This window comes from Desmodus rotundus, chromosome 11 (assembly GCF_022682495.2).
Source record: "Desmodus rotundus isolate HL8 chromosome 11, HLdesRot8A.1, whole genome shotgun sequence".
Classification (NCBI taxonomy): Eukaryota; Metazoa; Chordata; class Mammalia; order Chiroptera; family Phyllostomidae; genus Desmodus; species Desmodus rotundus.
Genome location: NC_071397.1, coordinates 25158874 through 25180629, shown reverse-complemented (window position 1 = coordinate 25180629; position 21756 = coordinate 25158874). Strand labels below are relative to the sequence as shown.

The 21756-nt window shown below is 35.8% G+C and overlaps 1 protein-coding gene across 1 annotated transcript in view; it reads left to right on the top strand.

Annotated features, from left to right (window-relative positions):
• EYS (eyes shut homolog) overlaps positions 1 to 21756 on the top strand; it is a 1562674-nt gene that overhangs the window by 780202 nt on the left and 760716 nt on the right.

Genomic DNA, 21756 nt, shown 5'->3' with positions numbered 1-21756 from the left:
TTCTGCAGCATAGCCCTTAGCATTAAACATTTTAAACAAATGAAAAAAAAATAACAAAAGCAACAAGAACAAGAACATTATAAGAGCCAGATAAATCATCAGTGATTGATTTTTAAGCAGATGGAACATGACAGAACTGGAACAACTATGAGATTATGGTGAAGGCGGAGGTCAAGTAGCCAGACAGAGCTATAGTGATGATAAGCTCAGATATAAGATGCTGACCATTGGACACAGTGAAGTGACTGGGAAAAGGCTGCTGAGGTTGCTCACCAGGGCCACAGAGCTAACAGGGTGAGGCTGCGACAAAACTTGTGAAAGGTCCACACCATCACCTACTAATTTGCTAGAAAGGAATCAAAAGCTGTGTCACACATCCAAACGCCCAGCAATGCTGGAACAAACTCATTCTGCAGGGCCATCTTCAAGGAGGAAGGGTATTGACTTACAGAAGATAATATTAGACAGAAAGTATTATGATACATAGATTACAGATGCTGCATCAACATATGGAAGAGTTCTTGCATCAGCAAATAAAAGGGGTCAATAATGTGAGGAGAGAGCATAAGATTTATTAAGAGTCTTTAGTACTATGTGATTTATGAATCACCATAGATGGCAGCAATGTAGTGTAATATTACAAATATGATGCAATAAAGATTATTAAAGCATCTAGCAGTGCTGTCTTTAGTTGCAGCTCTAAACTGAAAATACCTCTGGGCATTCTTTACTTTACAAAGATGATGTACAAACACTCCTGATTTTTTAAAGATGATTACACATGTCTGTTTCTACTGTTGGGTTTCTTCTAAAAGAGTTTTGACATCTGTCTTGCTTTTCCATTGTAAATGTGTATGTGACTGACAAGGGTAATGAATGAGTGGGTGAGGTTTCGCAGTTGTGGCTTGTGAGTCAGAACAGCAAGGGCATTAAAGCATGGACTGTGCGGGTAGAATGCCATCCTCTCTCTGCCAGTGCCTGACTGCGTGTTCGTGAACCAGTTGCTTGGTTTCTTAGGAGGAAAGAGATCCTGCCTCTAAAATCTTCAACTCTGGAGCCATTACATTTTACCCTTTTTAAGTTTTAGTATAAAAAGTAGCTGCTATGTATATACGGACCTAAAGTATTTAGAATTTGAAGGGCGTGTGTATTTTCAACCTAAAACTGAAATTGTATTCCTATGAAGCCCTGTATAACACTAGATAAATAATGTTATTACTTACTGAATGGGAAATGGGGAGTACTTTATTCAATTTACTCATTTTATAAAGAAATCCATTATTTTCAAATTTGCTTAAAATGGACATGTGTCTTAAAATAATGGTAATTACAATTGATGTAAATAGCCAGAGAAAGGCTAATTCAAATACTTATGTCATGAGAGCAGCTGGTATGTTGAAAACATCTTATTTCCTAGGATTATTTTGGGACACAATGTTACTGAAATGCAATCCGCTCTTGACTATGACAGAATTCATTTTTCCAATAGGAGATACTATATTTTTAGCTAATATAAAATAGTATTTAAAACTAGCCCTGTTTTGTTCAAAATGATAACTTTGAATACAGAAATTATAAGTTTTGGTTTGGTTTTTCACATAAGTTGCTGAAAATAACATTGTATCTGTGATGGATTGTTGCCTTCTTTCTCTTTTTATTTGCCGTATCTCCTCGGTCTCTTTCTTCTATCTCACCTGTGAACACTCCTGTCTATCTCCATACTCTGTCGCCTTGAGCTGCGAAAAATTAACTATGCATCAGCTTCGCACACATTCAATTATATTTTCTCATTTGCGCCGCCTAGGATTCTGATTTGCGAACTGTCAGATCCATCCCCTTTCTCGTCAAAATATCTTTTGGCTTTATTATGTACAGTGCGACCATCTGTCACCCTGACAATCTTAATACACGCTATTTCTTTTAGACTGTCTCCATTGTCTAACCGAAAACAGCGCTGCTTCCTTTCCCACCTGAAGCGCATAGTTTTTCCTCCCGTCAAAACCGAAATCTTCAACTGTGGAGCCTTTTGTGTTCCACTCTGTTTATTATGTTGAAACATTTACAACCCAGTTGACAACACTTTAGCTTTTCCCTACATCTATGATTTATCACATGTGTATAACACACTTGCTCTGGAAACTGTTAACATTTGAATAAACGGACTACATTTATTGGTTGTTAGACTCTAGGAAATCATCTTCATAAAATCTGTTTTGTTCTGAATGTCACCTGGTTCCAAATGAGGGGCCCTAGAAATCTAAGACCTATATATAATGGAACCAAAACTCAAACTAACAATAAGTAAGCTGATCCACCTGATCGTTATACCAGCTAAGCATACTCATTAAAAAAATAATTCTTAGTACTCTATATTTTTTAGGTAAATAATATTTAAAGTATCCCTTTGAGGTTAGCAAGCTATTCTTTTTTCGTAAATAGAGAAATTTTAAAAGCATGGTTTATAATTTCTCCTCATTCCCAAAAATGATGGCTATGGTAGGATAAATGAATTTGAAACAAAGTCATGATGTCTCTTGGAATGTAAGCTCCGTAAAGAGAAGGAATTGGTTTTACTCACTGATGTATGCCCAGTGTTTATATCAGCCGCTGGTGCATTGAAGGCTGTCAGTAATATTGGCTGAGAAACAGAACGACTGTTCTCAAAGTCTCGCTCCCTGAAATAACAACTATGCGTGGTGCCAGGTAGGTACTGGAAATACCGGGCGCGATCACTTTGTAATGGATGTGATTGTCTAACCACTGTCCTGTACAACTGAAATGAATACAGAATAATAATGCATGTTATTTGGAATTGTAAAATAAAACAAAGTAAAAAGACTTTGCGCTTTCTCCTCCTAGGACTCTGCTCAGGTGTTACCTTCTCAGTGAGGACTTTCATGAACACCATATTTAAATTTAGTTTCCTCTGGAACCACCTGCCCCTCGTTCCTCTTCACTGCCTTTCCCTGCTCTCCTTTAGCAATTCTAGTTATTTGATCGATTTTACTTATTTATTTTTGTTTGTTTGTTTATTTTCCAGCTGCCTGCTGGAGTGTAAGCTCCATAAAAACAGATGTGTATATCTGTTTATTCTTGTTTCTGTAGTGATACTCCGGAATCAATAATACTGAGAACAGTACCTGGCACTTCTTTATAAGTAGTTGTGAAATAAAAGTATAAATTGGAATATTTGGCTTAGAGAATATAAGTACAATTTATTCCATTTCTTTCAGTTTACATAATGCTCACTGCTTTTAGACATCTAAAATGTGCTTAACAATATGAAATAAACTCACCCTACATTACTTATGCTGTCATAAAAATAAACAGATATTTGTACATTTAGACACCTAAATAGGTCTCCGAGGAAGGCGCCAAAATAATTTTCAAAATTGTTTATGTAAATAGATAGAAAGATAAAGATAAAAACATGGATGTGTGCCTGTGTGTGTGTGTGTGTGTGGCGTTGACGACACAGCTAGCACTGTGTTGGAGGAGGCCGGAAATACGTGGCTTTGTTTTTATTTCCCCGTCACTAACATGCTCTTCTTCCTCGTCTACCTGCTTGTCTCACCAAACATTCCTACCTATTCATGAACCCTAAAAGATCCCAGGAAGCGGGGAGCTGAAAAGAAACATGATTTAAGACGAGAAACTGAGATGTCACTGTGTAATTATTTGTAAAATATTATTGCAATTAGAGTTATGTTAGAAATCCATGTATTTTATTAGAAATATATTTGTTTCAGAGATGTTCTTATGATAATCCAGAGCCTATGAACGTACTACTCTGCGGGCAAAGGCAACATTGCTAATGTCATTAAGTGAAGGAGCTTGAAATGGGAAGAGAGTCTCCTGGATTGTGCAGGTGGGCCCAATATCATCACAAGGGTTCTTATGATGGAGAAGGATGAGGGTTAGAGTGAGAGTGAGGAAGGAGGGTGTGATAATAGAGGCAGGAGTCAGAGAGAGAAAGGAAAATGCTACTCTGTTGAATTAATGATAGAGAAGGGTCTATGGGTCAAGTGATGTCGGTGGCCTCGAGAAGCTGAAAAGGTGAAGAGACAGATCCTCTTCTAGAGCCCCGAGAAGGAGCCCTGGGCTCTGCGGGCACAGTGACTTCACCCCAGGGAGACACATACCAGATGTCAGATCTCCACAACTGCAAGGTAAATTTATATTGTTTTAAGATGCTGATTGTGTAGAACATTATCACATAGGCCTAAAACATTTTGTGATCCTGTTATGGGAAAAGCTTGGTTCTTCTTGCTAACACAGTAAAGGATCACAGATCAGCAAGCTGATTAGTATACAGGCAAAGTTTGCTAGGTTCTCATTGAAGAGATAGGGCCTTGCCAAAGTGGGGAAGAAAGGCATAGGTAGAGGGCAAGGCAAGGGTGGCAAAAGCAAGAGTGGCAAAAACAAGTGGTCTTTTGTCTTGAGAACTTATATAGTTTGCGGGCTGGAGGTGAGGGCGTTGCATGTACATTGGTGAGTAAAGGCAGTGCCAGCTTCCCCCAGGGATGGTCGTGGGGGTCTCTTTCCTTGAATTCTTACCTTTCTCCAGACCACATTTGTTCGTCTTGGTGTGAAACAGATATGTGACAGGAGGCAGTTAAAGTTGAGGCAGTTATCCAAAGTTAGTTATGGGTTCTTTCTGTAAGCACTAGGGACCCCCCTCATAAAACAGTGACCAGAGGCAAGCAATTAACCAAACTTATTGTACGGGCTTTCTTTTGCATACTGTGGACCCTCTCTTCTTCCCCTTCTAGACCTTGGGATGAACACACAGTTTCAAAGGCTTTCTCCTAGACAGTGGAAACCATACACAGAATTTCAAGAGTCCTGCCACCCCGCACCAACCCATGCTAGCATGATGTTTCTTCTGATATTCAAGAAATCTGGCAATATTATTGGACCAGGCTCAGGACTGCTGAGTTCATGGGTGAGACACATCTCCCTCCTCCTCCCTGACTTAGTTTACTATCTATCCTACCTAACAGTTCCTTCCAGCTACAAAATTCAGGATTTATTTAGGACATATGGTTAAACTTAAGTGAGAAATACTGGCTTAAAACTAGTTTGGGGGCAAATGAAGTTTGCCTGTGTGATTTTCCTTCCTACCCAAGGCTCATTTCTCTGGAGCTCTTCCCATTCCTTTCCTGCTGCTCTTCAGTAACTGATGATGGAATTGTTAAACTGAGAAACTTAACATATGACTGACTCCATTCAGGGTGGAATTCAGGTTTAAGGAATCTATTCTATGAAGAGGATCTCTCATGTTTAGAAACAATCTTTTTGATCAAATGTTATGTTAACATGCTTGAGGTTTTTATGATAAATCCAGTTTATATATACATATTATCCAAAGCCAAAATTTAAAAAGCATGACCTTAGAGAAAGTTCTGTTTAGTAAATATAGTTTAGTTTGAAATGACATTTTTCTTGCTCAGTGACAATTTTCTCTTCTCTTAATCCAATGTGTAAATATTTAACCCCTATAGTAATAACAAAATCTGTATTTGTTTTCCATGGTTGCCACAATAAGTTAGTATAAACTTAGCATTTTATTATCCCACAGTTCTGTAGGTCAGAGGAATGTACAGTTTCTCTGCTCCAGCTTTCATATGACCAAAATCAAGGTGTCAGCTGTCTGGGAAGAGTCTGCTTTCTTTTCTTTATTCCTTATTGTTTATGCTATTACAGTTGTCCCCACTTTTTTCCCCTTTTCCTGCCTTCATTCAGCCCCTTCCAGCCCCCGCCCCCAGCCATCACCGCACTGTGGTTTCTGTCCATGAGTCATGCATAAATGGTGTTTGGCTAATCCCTGCTCCTTCTTTATTTCAGTTCCCTCTTCACTCTCTCCTCCGACAGCTGTCAGTCTGTTCTACACATCTATGCCTCTCTTTCTATTTTGTTTGTGAGTTTATTTGGTTCTGGAATCTGCTTTTGACCCCATATAGCTTCCTGGCAGAACGCAAGCCCTTGCATTGTACGGCTGAGGCTTCCCTTTCCTTGCTGACAGTCGGCCTTGAGCCTCTGCAAAGCCTCCTGCATCCCCCCTTCACATCACCCCTCATCTTCAAATCACCAGTGGGGTGCCAAGTCCTTCTCTTGAATCTCTATGAATTCTCCTTTTGATTCTCTCTGACTGTAGCCTGAGAAACTTCTCTGCCTTTAACAGTCCATGTGGCTACATTTGCCTCACCTGGATAATTCATGGAAATGTCCCTATATTAAGGTCCAAGATCTTAATTACCCACGCACAGTCCATTTCCCCACAGACCACAAGACAGCCTCGGCTTCCAGGGGTTATTGTGAGGGTACCGCACACTAATGTGCAATATGGCATATGTAACATATATTAAGCACTATGATATTCCATGATGTGTGCTGAATGCTAATGCACATTATTTTCTTTAATTCTTCAACAACCCTATGAGATTGCCACAACTATTTTCCCATTTTTACTGAAGAAGAAATAGATCGTTGGAGAAGTTTGTGTTACCTGGTCACGTTCACAGAGTCAGTTCTGCTATGTGGCATATGTATTACTAAACAGTACTATACTATGCAAAATTGCATTATAAAAACCATAGCCTTATGGGAAATATGTGGTAAAGGGCCCAGCATTCAACATCATTGTCAAGGACACATTAAAAAACGTAAGTAACTGGTAAGAGTGTTAGTACAGTTACATATATATTAGATGAATAAATATATACAAATTATACGAAATATGCACTTTGAAAAAACCTTGTTTGCTTTTGGAAGAGAACCTTGGGAAAGTTCAGCTTGTGAGTTATTGTGAAGTGGCGGAAGGAAGGTTATCTGAAATCAGGTGGAAAGTTGTAACCGCAATGTATGCGTGCGGCTCCTAACACACTTGCTGTACTGACCACATTGTAGATGTCTCGGGTGTGTGTGTTTGCATTTTGTGGGTTCCTACATGATTTCTTTCAGCTGAGTGCAGTACTTTGCAGTCACCTAGTGTTTCTCAGGGATGAATTCATGCATAAGCAAACCCAAAATTCACATCATGCTCAAACTGTTCTGTAACGTCAGGTACATTGGCATAAATCTGTGTTTACACAACAAGTGTAGTAGCAGACCTGGCTGTACTGAGAGGCAGGAGAGTTCAGAGGAGTATCATTTTATAAGTGTCTGAACTCATGTATGTGTTCTCACACACACACCCACACTGAATACACCAAAGACAATATAAAAGATACATAAAAAAGATAATTTTGAAGCATTTTCCCATGAAGATGAAGCTTAACATATATTATGAACCTTTATCAAGATCTTTGAAGGTAGCGACTCTCATAGTGTTGTCCAAAAGCAGCATTCTATGAAATCGGCATTCTACAGCAATCGCTGGCCTCCCTCGACTTTAAACCTAAATGTAAACACCCACAACACCACATGATGAAATTTTAAGAGAAGCTTCATAACGTAATTTTTAGGGTGGGTACTTCCATTTGATATACTCTTTTTGAACTCAATATTTCCTAAGCTGCTGTCTGTTTTGGTTACCTATACCTGAACTTGGCTGTAAGGAAAGCCAGGCGGGAGGTGAAATTAGACATTCATTTTCAAGTGCTTCATAAGGTTTAGGTACTTTACACACAATCTAATTTTTCCCCCCAACAACTAGGGGTAATTGTTTTATTAACTTGTTTATTTTATAAGTATAAATATGAATCTTAAGTAATCAAATAACTCTCCCCTTTCTCACATCACACTTAACTATAAGATGAGGAATTGGTTAAATTTTTAAATGCATTTTATTTATTTGTTTAAATTTCTTGAGGTACCTTTGGTTAATAATGTTATGAGCATGTCTGTCTGTTGACAATGAAGTTCATTATATCACATTGCCTCTACACTGTAGTCCTGGCTTAAACGATAAAAATGAAGTATTTACCCTGGTTATTCCTTATCTGAATTTGTAACCCAATTCAGTAAATATAAAAATTAACCTATTATCTTATTCCCCCAAACTAGTTTTCCTTTTTTAGTCCTCATTCGTATTAATATGATCAAGTTACCCATGCCCAAAATCTTAGCCTTCTTTACCCGCCACATGCAATAATTTGCCACTTCTTATTGGTTATTAGAGCATTTCTAGGATCTTTTTGTCTTCCCCTTTTTTACTATCACTCTAATACAGATCCTATCACCTCAAAACTATGTTACTCAAAGAGAGACAAGCATCTTCAGTATCTATGTTTTCAAATTCATCTCCCAAAATGCCAACAAATTGAGCTTGCTATTATGAAATCTGCAATAAATGAACACAATTAGGCCTCTCAAAGCACATGTCTTTGTGAGCCCTTGAAAAGCAAAGAAAGCAGAGAATCTTTTATATTGGAACATAAGGCCTGCAGTAATACATTTTTATGCACATTTTCCCAAGGTTATTAGCTTCATGGAGCTCTGCCAGAGTGAAAGAGTCCCCTTCCAGGAACTCTGGATAAGAAGTACAGGAAAGTCGTTCTTAGCATGTGAAGAAATTTCACAGAAACCATTTTTAATACACATATTAAGTAGCTAGTACCTAGGTCTTACAGAGTCACAGAAAAAAACCCAAGGGGCTTTAGTTTTGCAGGCTTGTTCATCTCACCTGCAACCATGAACAGAAGCTGCCCATCAATAAAAATGTGCGTAAGAATTGTAGGTTCAAACTATAAAGGACACATGGACAAAACCAAGGGGGTGGGATCAGGGGAGGGAGGTGGGGATGGCTGGGGTGGGGGGAGGAGAAGTGAGGGAAAAGTACAGATAACTATACTTGAACAACAATAAAATTAAAATAAAAAATAAAGAATTGTAGGTTCATATTTCATTTTTCTAAGTCCCCTGTACTCCCCCAAGATTCCTTCTGCAAGCTGCCTTCAGGAATCTGTAGTAGTTAAATAAGTAATTTAATACCTAAACTTTTATACACCTATAAAGGAAACCTCCCTGTTTTGAACAAGTGGAGAAAGAATAGTGAATCTTTTATTCAAAACTCTGTTAAAAAATAAGACCATTTAAAGACCAAGCTTGGGACGTGATTGAGAGCGTTCACGCTGACAGCAGCATGAAAAAGAATTCCGAAGGCAGTCAGTCACATTGCACACAGCGCTACAGGTGGCTGTGGTTCCGCTGCAGACGGCTGCAGTTACCCTTGCAGAGGGAGAGAGGCAAAGCGAGTCAGTCTTTTTTCCTGCTGCAGTTTTGGAAAGCATGCTCTGAAACCCAAAGGGAATGCTGCTCAGTGTTTCAGTACATTTGAAGGAATATTAACTGCTTTGATTTTATATTTATTGCCCATAATACTGGCATTTTAGAACATAAAGTTACTTTACAAAGTCATATTAGGTGCACTCATTTTTAAAATGCATTTCCCTTGGCTGTTTTACACTTCAAAAGATTGATAGGGTCATGTGGGTGCTTGAACCTGGTTTGCTTTGGTTTATGAATATTTTGTGAGTGTCAGTGGTACTGGGGCTGCTTTCAGAACGCCTTGTTCTAACAGTTGTTTTGATGTGTGGCTTTATGAATTTGATCCTTTGAAACAAACTGTGCTACACTTGGAGAATTGGCTCTGTAGTTCCAGGCCTGCCTTCCGTTTCACCTTAGAGCCTCTCCATTTATTTTCTAGGGCATTGGTTCTGAAATAATTCAGGCTTTCCATTCTTTCAAACAAGTTGCAAGAGATAAGAATAAATTGTTTGTTCAGAAAATTACTGTAATTAGATGAGTAGCACTAGGAATGAAGGAGTTGCTCTGTTGGAATTTGCAGATTTTTGGAGTAAATGCCTTTGCATGGTTGGTGCTATTTTCTGAAAATACACAAAAGATTCATACATTTCCCTGGGGTTATTCGCCCTTTCCAAAATATTAATTCATGAATCTCTATATTTCTCTATCTCTCCCGTTTTTAATACTGTCATAGTTCTGGTACTTATCACTCCTGTGTGTGTGTGTGTGTGTGTGTGCGCAGGATCCTAACGCATTCAATGTGAAACCCTATAACCTGGATCCCTGCCTGCTTCCTCCCCTTAATCATCACCACCATCAAATCCTTCTCTCCTTGCCACTGGAGATATCTTTCTGGAATAGATTCACCTGTTATTTTCCATCAGTCCTCTTCTCCCCTTAATCAAGATTCTCTGTGGTGGTCGCACTACCTACTCCTAGTGCCTCATATGCTCCTGTTCCCATGTAAACTCCAGTTGAGCCAAATTAAGAACATTTCTTGTACTCATTCACACACACCTTTTTTTATACGCACATTCACACATAAAGTTTTTCAAGCTATAGAATAGAATACTCAGAATAATGTTTACATTTTTTCACCTACCTAGCTATTTAGACTTATTCTTAAAACTCATTCTATTTATCCATCCATTTATTTATTTATCATAGTGCTCAATTACCTATAATGGTCTATGCCCTGTGCTCCAAACTAAGGGTAAAGAAATAAATACAGCACAATTGCTTCAAGCAGTTTCCTAAGACTTCCATGATAACAGCCTCCCTGGCTGCCACATCTACTCAGAGACACAAGAGAAAATATTTAACCCAGCCTCTTTTCCCAATTCACTTTATTGTTCCCATGCAGCTGTATATATTGTAAGATAGGGATGTGCCTGAATATCTCCCTCACTAAATTTTATACTTTTAGATCAATGAACTGATGCATTATATTCTTTATATTTTCAGTAATACCTAAAACTATGCAAATACAGTATTTCTTGGTTAATAGTCATGATCCTAATAGATCATTGCATGCAATTTAATTGCTTTGCTTCTTGACATGTGTAAAATACATAAGCCCAAGAAATACAATTCCCTTATTTTGTTTTTCTCAATAAGGGTACTCCACAAAAAAAAAATATCAAACCTGTGCAAATGATTGTGCACACGCATACATGTGCCATAATGTATAAAATTGGGAGTTTAAAACAAAATGCTTCTTTAAAAAGTGTCATCTGTCTTAGTACAAAGAAATATTTTGCATTTTCTGAAAGTAGGTGTTTCTGAGTTCCACTCTTAAAATGCAATGTAGTTCTTTGCTTGGAGAAGTTGTCTCAAAGCCCTTATCTATTTTTGTGTAAAGCAAATACTGTTGCAATTAATTGTGGGAGTAAACAATGCCTTTTTAATCATTAGTAGTGGAACACCGAAGTACAGAATTAACACCTGATATGTCTTGACAAGATGACCTTGTTAGAAAATTGTATTTTCTACAAAATTCCTGAATCTCCACCCTACAGTACAATATTTTTAAGGTGATACTTTTTCTCTGTCCTTGGACATCAGGTCCACAAAATCCCTGTGTAACTTCCAGGATTTAGGGGTGGCAGTAGCTCTATTATTTCATAAAGTAAAAACCAGGCTGCTGCCTTTGAACTATAAAATAAGTTGTCCTGACTGAAACTCAAGCCATCCTCAAGACTTCTGCAAACACCTTCATAGATGTTCCACAGAAAAAGGGGTAACATGCCAAAAATGGTGATCTCCCCACCATGTCCTGGAGAGGTCTACGTGAGGAAGTGTAATTCTTTTTCATACTGTACAGTATCCATTCATGTAAACATCAACCTCTCTGTATTTGAGATATAAGACTAATGCTAGGTAGGAGCCTAATTATTATTAAATTAAGTACTCTCTTACATCCCATTAAATGATATTTAGAATGTCACTTGATTTTTTAAATCAGCATTATTTATTGTGCCTGTGTAAAGTTGAGCTCCTTAACAACAATCACAACATAGCTCATCTGTGAAATGATATAAATATAATTCACGAGCACTATTAAGAAGCATATAAATCTTTACTCTTGACTGTCTGAAAGTGGCAGAATAGGGAGAATCATACTCTGAAACTCTATTTCAGTAATTTGTCCCCCTCTCCCAAATCTGACATTGCATGAAAACTGCTCAAATTATTCCCATGCTTTTCTGCTCAAACTTCTCAAAAACTTCTACTTGGCTGACTCACAAGCTTCACAGCCCTCTTTTTCCAAGTCTTTACTAATTCAATTTTGTCTTTTATAATTTCCTTGAATTAAGTATCTGTACTCATTACCCCTTTAAATGTGACAAAATATACTAAATCAAACCTATGTAATTTTTATTAAAGAGGATGGGCAGAAAATGGGAAGCTGAACTTAAAAGTTTTATCAAGTTTTATCTAATTTTTAAACTTTTATCTAAACTTCACCTAAAGTTTAGCATATTTCCTGAAATGGTGGTTCCATTACTGAAATGGTGGTTACAAAGAAACAGATCCAGCTAGGCATGAAATACATAATTTTTCTCTGGACCCTTTTCGCACATGGAAAATAAGAACAAAACAAAGCCAATAAAGGCACTGAGGTGTTCACATGGGGTTTAGTTAAATGCAAAGGGAAAATATGTATTTGGGACTAGGTACCATCCAACCTGATGTTTAAAAATGTAGGCCACACAGGAAGAATACCTGGGTTGAAATTCTTCACTGCATTTAATATGTATTTGATTCTGGGCAAATTACTGAATCATTTTGTCACTTAGTTTTCCACTTAAAGAGTAGAAATAACAATAACACACAATGTATAGGTTTGTACTGAGAATTAAATGAAATAATCTTTGAGAAGCCCATATAACAGTGGGTATGTGATAATTACAAAGTTCTAAGTGTAGGTTGGTACAAACAGTGATAAGATTCTGTTTAGAAAAAATGAGAATTGGACTGAGCCCAGTTTCCATCTAGTAAACTCATTTTCACCCATTAACTACACCTATTAATAATTCTCATTGTTAGAATTGCAGTTAATTCTAACTGCAATTCTACAATTCAGTTAATTCTACAATTAACTGCAATTCTAATAATTGTAGAATTGGAGATTCCATTTTGATTATGCATAGTTAATTTCTGCTTGAGTTTTACTCTACAGAACACATATTAATTCTGTAGCTATGACCTTTTGCAAATAAACTTAACATGTGAAGGACACATGGACAAAACCAAGGTGGAGGGTGGAAGCAAGGGAGGGAGGTGGGTTGGGGGGGATGGGGAGAAAATACAGACAACTGTAATTGAACAACACTAAAATGACTTAAATAAAAAAACATAATTCAAATGTTACAGAAATTGACTCATTATTTATTTATCAGGAATTTTTGGAAAACTTCATTTCAGGGTCTTATCTGAACAACTTCAAGTCTGGGTTACACAGTGCAAGAAACAAGTAAAAATTAGACCATCTACGGTTATATTCTTAGGTTTGTGTTTTTCTGGTTGTAATGAGCAGTTAGCAATACCTGAAATTTCCCATTAAGCTTTTAGGACAGCTCCACATCAAGACACATGTACTGAGGACTTTGAGCAATCACATTGCTTGAAATACACATATGTGTATGTGTATTTATATGTATGGATTTACATAAAGTAGAAATATATAGAAAAATGATTTTATAAACTCATTTTATTTTACATTCAAGAATATGTAATTTTACATTTTGATCTAAAATTCAGCCCAACTTTAGGCATTGTACATAGAATAACGGTATGTACTTTCTGATTAAATGTTCCTTTATGTGTATGAGCAAATGCACATATACAAAGCAAAAGTATTTAAATATTAATGTATTTTAAGAGCGGACACGAGGTGCTGGGAACACGAAAATGACTGCTCTGTCGTGATACATGTGGGAGACACCTACAGAAAGGGAAGACATGGATTTGGGGGGGTTAGCTTCATTGAGATATAATTGACACATGAAATTATAAAATATATAAAATGCACAAGATTATTTATTACACATATATACTGTAAAAGGATTCCTACCATTGCATTAACTCATTCTTCACCTCTCGTATATAGCTTTGTGCGTGAAGGGGGACATTTCAGTTCTACTGTCTTAGAAAATTTCAGTTCTATAGTGTTTGGATAGTCACCGTGTTATACCCAGATCCTCAGAACTGACTCATCTTCTCTCTGACGTTAGTTCCCTTTTACAAACCTCTCCCTATTTCCCCCACCCTCACCACCACTTTCATTCTATTCTTTGTTTCTAAGAGCTGAACTTTCATTTTTAGATTCCACATATAACTGATACCATGCAGTCATTATCTTTTTTTGTCTGACTTATCTCACTCAGCATAGTACTCTACAGGTTTAGCCAAGTTATTTCAAATGACAGGATTTCATTCTTTCTCATGACTGAATACTATTCCATCGTGTGTATGTGTGTATCAGTCACATCCTCTTTATCCATTCATTTGTTGGCAGACACTGAGGTTCTTTTCACATCTTGGCTACCGTGGATAATGCTGCAATGAACATGGGAGTTCAGATGTATGTTTAAGATAATTGTAACATTTCCTTTGCATTTATACCCAGAAGTGGGATGGCTGAATCATACGGAAGTTTTTTTTGTTTTATATTTTTAGGGATCTCATGATATTTTCAACAGTGTCTGCATCAGCTTGAATTTCCACCAGCAGTATACGTGTTCCTGTTTCTGCACACCCTCACTTGCTATTCTCAATCTCCTGTCTTTTTAATAATAACCGTCATAGCAGGTGGGAGGTAATCTCTCATTGTGGTTTTGATTTGCATTTCCCTTAGGATTAGTGATGTTTAGCACCTTTGCATGTACCTGCTGCCATTTGCATATTGCCTTTGGAAAAATGTCTGCCAGGTCTTCTGCCCACTTTTTAAAATCTATTATTTATTTTTTAGCTATTGATTTATATGCATCCTTTGGATATTTTGAACATTAACCCCTTATCAGATAGATGGTTTGTAAATATTTTTTCTTCTACTATACATTGTCTTTTGTGTTGTGTTAATGGCTCCCTTTGCAGAGCAGGTGCTTTTTAGTTTCATGTACCATTTGTTTATTTTTGTTTCTTGGCTTAGGTTTTGGTGTCAAATCTAAAAAATCATTGCCAAGACCAATGTTAGGGGCTTACCCCTATGTTTTCTTCTAGGAGCTATGTGGTTTCACATCTTACATTTATGTCCTTAATCCATTTTGAGTTTGTCTTTGTGTTTGGTGTAAGATGATGGATTTTACTTTTTTTTAAATCTAGATAATTCCTAGCTGTCCAACTTTGGACAAATTACTTAACTTTTCTATATCTAAGATTTCTCATTTTCACAATGAGAATTCAGTTATTATAAAAAGTATAATTATGTCACTTTTAATCAGATGTATTTATTAGCTTATTTTATTGCCCTACTTTTTAAAAAAATGTACTTTGGAAGTATATCTCCTACAAAATATTCACATTTTAGAAGACTAATTTAATATTTTAATTGTGGATGTATCAAGTATGAAAAAATTATAAACCGCACAGTACACCCTAGATTTTTAGCTGAAGGAGAAAGAAAAAGCTAGTTATAAACATTTTGGAAAGAAGCCTAAAGTAAGTGCCACGAGCAAGATCACCAGTTTGCAGTAGCTCATGATTTATTAATTTTCATGCAGCAAAGTTCATCATATTAATGAGTAGCTCCCATTTTAATAAGAACAATGTGTTACTGCATAACACCCCTCCAGGTCAAGTTTCACACATGGCATCTGGCTTGTTCATACCTCTAGCTTCTCATTTTGGATTTCAGTGGTCTGCATCATTTATATCCAATACTGACATTAGTGTCTTCACCTTATTCTCACCTAAAAGTGAATTTATAGCGAATCGTCTTTTGACTTTCCTAAGAGAGGGATACATATGAACAAAGATGTTATTGAAAATAATTAGGAAGCTTACTGAATACAAATTGTTTACATAAATGTTTTAAATGGGGGTCAATTTATAGATATATGAAATGTAAAAATAACAAGGAGAAAACATTTACATGAAGAAAGTAATAATGTCACATAACTAGATAGAAAAATGCTCAGAATGTATTCCATCAAATGTTATTTTTAAGCTTTAGCTAGTGACTGATATTTGAGGGGCTAAAGGTTGTTCCTAAAATGTTTGTATTTATCCAGGAAAACCCTTTGCAATAATTGATTTCTAAAAACACTATGATGATTAGTAGAACTTTTTAAATGAACTGTCATATGAATTTTATGTATTTCAAATAGGATAATAGTTACACAAGGATACAGGCTGCTAATTAGAAAAGATGGGTGATATAATAAGATGCCCAATAAAGAAAAACCCTAACACACAAAGATAACCATGGTTCACATTAGGAATCACTTTTCCTGACATATATTGTAGTATTACATTTATGACCATATACTTATCCAATTGTACAGAGAAAGGTTATTTGGTGCATTGCTTACTGCTCTGTGACTGCGTGAGTAATCTTTTCCCTGCACGTGAGTTAACTCATATACGATATTGAGAATAATCGTGAGATGTCAGGAACTGTGAAGAATCTGAGATTTCACCCTGCTTGCAAACTTACAAGTTTGATGGCCACAATTTCATAAATGCTGGCCAAGTACAAGGGACAACAGAGTCACAGACACCAACATGTTTGATGGCACAGCAGGTATCACGAGTGGCATGTTTGTTTAGGTGCGCCTCCTTTCTCAGTCCTATGGGACAACGCAGAATGGCCCAGTTGAATGATGTACAGGCAGTGGGATTGCATCACAGATTGGAAAAGTCCAAGTTTAGAAAAATCTCAGTCTATTATAAAGGAGCTGCTAGGAAACCTGACCAATTTTTGCCTGGAGGGGGATCTTAGGCATTATCCCTTTTACTCCTATCCTGATCAACAGCAAACAACTTTGCTCTTTACTCTGAAAGGAGGCAGGCATTCTTGTAAAGAAGGTCCAGAACAAAAATTGTCAATGTCTCTGGTGTTGCAGAAACACAAGAGACCCATGAAGATTGTCTTCCAGCACAAGGATTTAATTTGAGCAAAGCTCGGCAGATCAGACAGCCTTCACCAGAAATGTGGAATTGGGAGTAAGAGGATTAAGTTGTTCTGATCTGATTTATTTAATAAAACCCATAAGCAAAATTAGGAGATCTCGTTTGTCTACATTTCTCTTTATATAGCATGATAAGTCAAATAACGTTGCAAGCCACATTGCAATCACATCCAAACTGTTGTTCAAAAAGATGTCCTTCAGTGTTGACTCCTCCCTGTGGTCTGCTCTGGGAAAGAACAAAGATTAATGCCCTCTTACTTTCTCCCACCTACTCACTACTGAGTAATTAGTTTTATTTTGTTTCATTGTATTTGTCATGTAGAATTGATGTCCACATATACATAATTAAAATATGTATTTTAATGGTTGCTTTTGATTCATAATTTATCATTTATATAGCTACAATAATAATTACCACATTGGGGGGTTATGTTTTTAAGTGCATCAATGCTCATTGTAAGAACTAGACACTGAGAATTCCTGAGTTATGAATGGGCTTTCAATATTTATGTTTTAATTGAATTATTTATTTATTTTATGGAATGGCACAGGTGTTGTAATTCTAAATTGATGTATATTTGAGGTGTCTTTCTATTTATTTTATGTAAATAAAGGTAGGGTTCAAAGATCTTTACCCTTAAAGATAGAAAGATAATTTTTTCATGTCTTATGAATGCACGATGGAACCATAGGTTATATTCCTTGTGTGCGTGTGTATAAATATATATGCTTGCCCTTACATGTGTGTGTGAGTGTGTGTATATGTGAATACTTACTCTTACATATGTGTGTATATATACATACTCACCCTTACACATGTGTGTATACATGCCCTTACATGTGTGTATACCTACTTACCTCACATGTGTGTGTATGCATACTTGCTCTTACGTGTGTGTGTGTATACATGCTTACCCACATGCATGTGTGTGTGTGTGCGCATACATATATATTTATAGTTTTCTTTATAATAGGTCTAATAGGTCTAATTTTTTCTCTGGGTAATTTATAGGATCTGTTCTTCAATGTTAACAACTAATAAATCTGTTCTGTATATATTAATATAGGTATGTATTCTTTTTTGCTGGTGCTTGCAATTATAGATAATTATAGATGTTTAATGCCTTCATAAAAGTTTACTTCTATAATTCCCATGAATGCACTTTGTTTTCTTCAAAGAAAGATGATCCACGTTGGATCATCTTTTCCTGTTCTCATAACACACCTCTTTGTCTCAAATAATTTTCATCTGTTTTCCTTCCATTTTGCATGAGGTTTCTTTTATCTGGTGTCCACTTTTCTGGGTTTTTGTGTTTTTTTAATATTTTTTTCAAGTTCTGCAATACCATTGTTTTTTACCAAGTTAAAAGCCCCAATTTTATTTTTGTTGTATTTTTATTCTCACTGGTAGAAATTATATTTTCTTTAATTCATTTAAGGGTTTAGGAAAGCAATAAGATATTATCTTCTTTTATGTAACATGAAACAATGCTTTTTATGCATATTGGATAAAATATGTCTTTAGCAAAATTACTACTTTTGATCATCTTTGCATTTGCTATTTCTAAAAAAAAAAAGAAAAAATGTTGGTAGAATAGTTTAGAATTTCCTTATGCTTCAGCAGAGAGTAATTTGAAGTAAATAATGTTAGCTGGATGGACAGATATGTATGGATTAAATAGCCTTTTTATCCATTAAAACAGCCCAAATTAGGGAAAAGGTTCAGATGATCGATGATGAATACTCGAGTCTGATATAATAATACTTTATCTATTATAGCTTTTGTTTTGCTTTCTTTTATTTTTTAAGCCTTTACGTTAGTAGGCAGCTCTGTTAATTTGGGAGCAAAGCAGCTCTGTGAGAATGGGCGTCCTTGAGGGTTTTTTATTCCCCTATGCTGAGGTGAAACTAGTCGCTCTATTAAAATGTGAGTTGCCTAATTTTAATTCTAGAGGTCAGCATGTATTCTCTTCTTGTCATACAGGTTTTTCATCTGTAAATGAAAAATGGGCTTATTTTGGCATCTTGCCCATTCTAGCAGGAATGCTGAGTTAAAGGAAAGGAAACACTTTTGGAAAGTCTGACATTTGTCCACCATTAATCTCGAGAGAGGTCATGGGTTGCAGTCAGATATTCCACCCTTGTGTGGCCCAACATTTCATACTCTTTCCTCTCCAGAAAATGATGTTTTGGGACTCTGCAAGGATCTCTTCCACTAGTCTATGACACTGTTGCATTTCCAAGGGGGAAAATTGTATCTTCTCATACAGAGTCCTTTCAAATTAAATTTTATGTAATGTAGTAGATACTTCTCAAGGATCGTAGGGTTGGCAATTTTTAGCATATATGAACATTTCTACTTTGTTTATTTATTATTTCTGTGTTTTATTTTTTACTTTTAAAAACTACAGTGCTCTCACTGACATCTTTCTGAAAGTTGGTGCATGAAATCAATTCAGGTATTTTTATCATTATAAGAGATTCAAGAGAACTTTATCTAGTTGATAATGATACATATAAACATAACTAAATGTTATTTTATAAATATCTTAGTTGAATTACGCTTTTCCTTGTATGGCCCACGATAGCATAAACTTGAGGAACCCAGAGATCAACAGAAAGAACTTGGGATACAGTTTACACAGGAGCACAAGGGTAAAAGCTTTACTTCATTTTACTTGATTAGTTAGCTGCCAATGTGCACTCCATGCTTGAGGTGATTTTTAGAAATACCAAATCAAATTCAACAAAGTTGAACATATTTATGAATGAAAAATCTATATAATTTTTAAAACTTTTATTTATTGATTTTTAGAGAGAGAGAGGAAGGGAAAGAGAGAGAAACATCAATTTATTGTTCCACTCATTTATGCATTCATTGATTGATTCTTGCATGTGCCCTGACCAGGGACTGAACATGCAACCGTGGCATATTGGGACAATGTTCTAACCAACTGAGCTACCTGGCCAGGGCCATATGCTTTTTCATTTTCATTTCATTTTCAATTTGAGTTTAAAAAGGAGGAAGTTTCTATACAATAAAACCATTAGAACATCATTTCAAACTTTGATTTATTGATATAAATCTGTAACTTCTTTGAATAATTATGAAGTTTGCATTAAGTCCTCTCCTACTTCAAAAAATACTGGTTTATATTCTACCAATTTATTATTTATGAGGTATATCATTATGTATTACATGTTACGTATATGTATATATGTATATATACATATTTATATGTATATGTATATACACCCACATATTCTAGATGTGATTCTTATATCAGATATTCATTTGGGAATATTGTCCCATCTTTGTATTTTCTATTCATTTTATATAGGATAATATTTTGACAAAGAGAAAATTTAAATTTTATAAGTTGTCACTTATTATAATTTCTAATTTAATGGACATGCTGTCCATGACAAAAGAATATATACCGACAATAAGTCATAAAGATATGTTTTAGTTTTTATTACAAAATTTATATTTAGGTCTACAAAATATTTTAAAGAAGTTGTTTATTTACTTATTTTTAGAGAGGGGGAAGGGAGGGAGAAAGAGTGAGAGCCATCAATGTGTGAGAGAAATATCAGTCGGTTACCTCTCACGTGCCCCTAAGCGGAACATGGCCCACCCACCACCCAGGCATGTGCCCTGGCCTGGAATCGAGCCAGCAAGCTTTGCAGTTGTGGGATGACACTGAAGCCACTGAGCCACACCAGCCAGGGCAAGGCGCACTAAGTTTTTAATTAATCCTGCACATGGTGTGAGTTAGTATTTATGGTTCATTTTTTCTTCATTGTTTCAACACAATTTGTGAATTACTTTAGCATTCTTGCAAAAAGCTCAACTGATTATAAAAGTGTGGGTTTATTTCTGGACTCTCTATTCTGTTGCATTAGTCTGTCCTTATTACAACGTGACAACTATCTTAACAATACTTTATAATACATCTTAAAATTAGCAACCATTGACAACTCCAAGGTTGTGAAAAATTTGCAGAAATGGCTTACTTTTGCTTGCCAATTATCACAATTTTAGAGAATGCTGCCATTAATATCAGACTATGTTTAATATTTTATAGATTTGGTAACAATGAAATCTTAAAAATTTGGAGTTTTCCAACTAATGAACGTGGTAAAATGTTATATTTATTTAGATCTTTTAAATTACTTTCAGCAACATTCTGTCATTTTTTATAGTAGAATTATTTCAATTTATTAAAAATTTATTCATATCTATTTTGTGAGTTTTTAAAGTTAAAATACATCTTGAAATAACATTTTTAATTTTTTTCTGTTGTACATAGATTTAAACTGAATTATGTGTATGGAAACTATATCCTAAAAAGTTACTAAGGCCACTTATTAGTTCTTATACTTGTCCTATAGATTCCATAAGATTTTTATAAAGACTGCCTCATTCCCTGTGGATATAGATATTTTCATGTCTTTCTATTGAAACTCCATGTTTATACCAGCCAAGGCTTTGGTAAAATATTAAATAGAAAAGGAAGAATGGACATCCTTGCTTTGTTTTTGATCTTAGGGGATATGTTTTGACTACTTTACATTACTTGTAAAACAGTATGGAGGCTCCTCAAAAAATCAAAAGTAGAATTACAATATAATCCAGCAATTATACTTCTAGAATACATAGGAAAAAAATTAAAATCAGGATCTCAAAGAAACTTCTTCATTCCTCTGGTTATTACAGCATTATTCAAAAATAGCTAAGACATGGGAGCAATCTAATGTCCATCAAAAGACAAATGGGTAAGGAAAATGTTGTACATGCATATAGTGGGATACCATCCAGCCTTAGAAAGGAAATCCTGCCTTTTGCAACAGTCCGGATAAATCCGGAGAA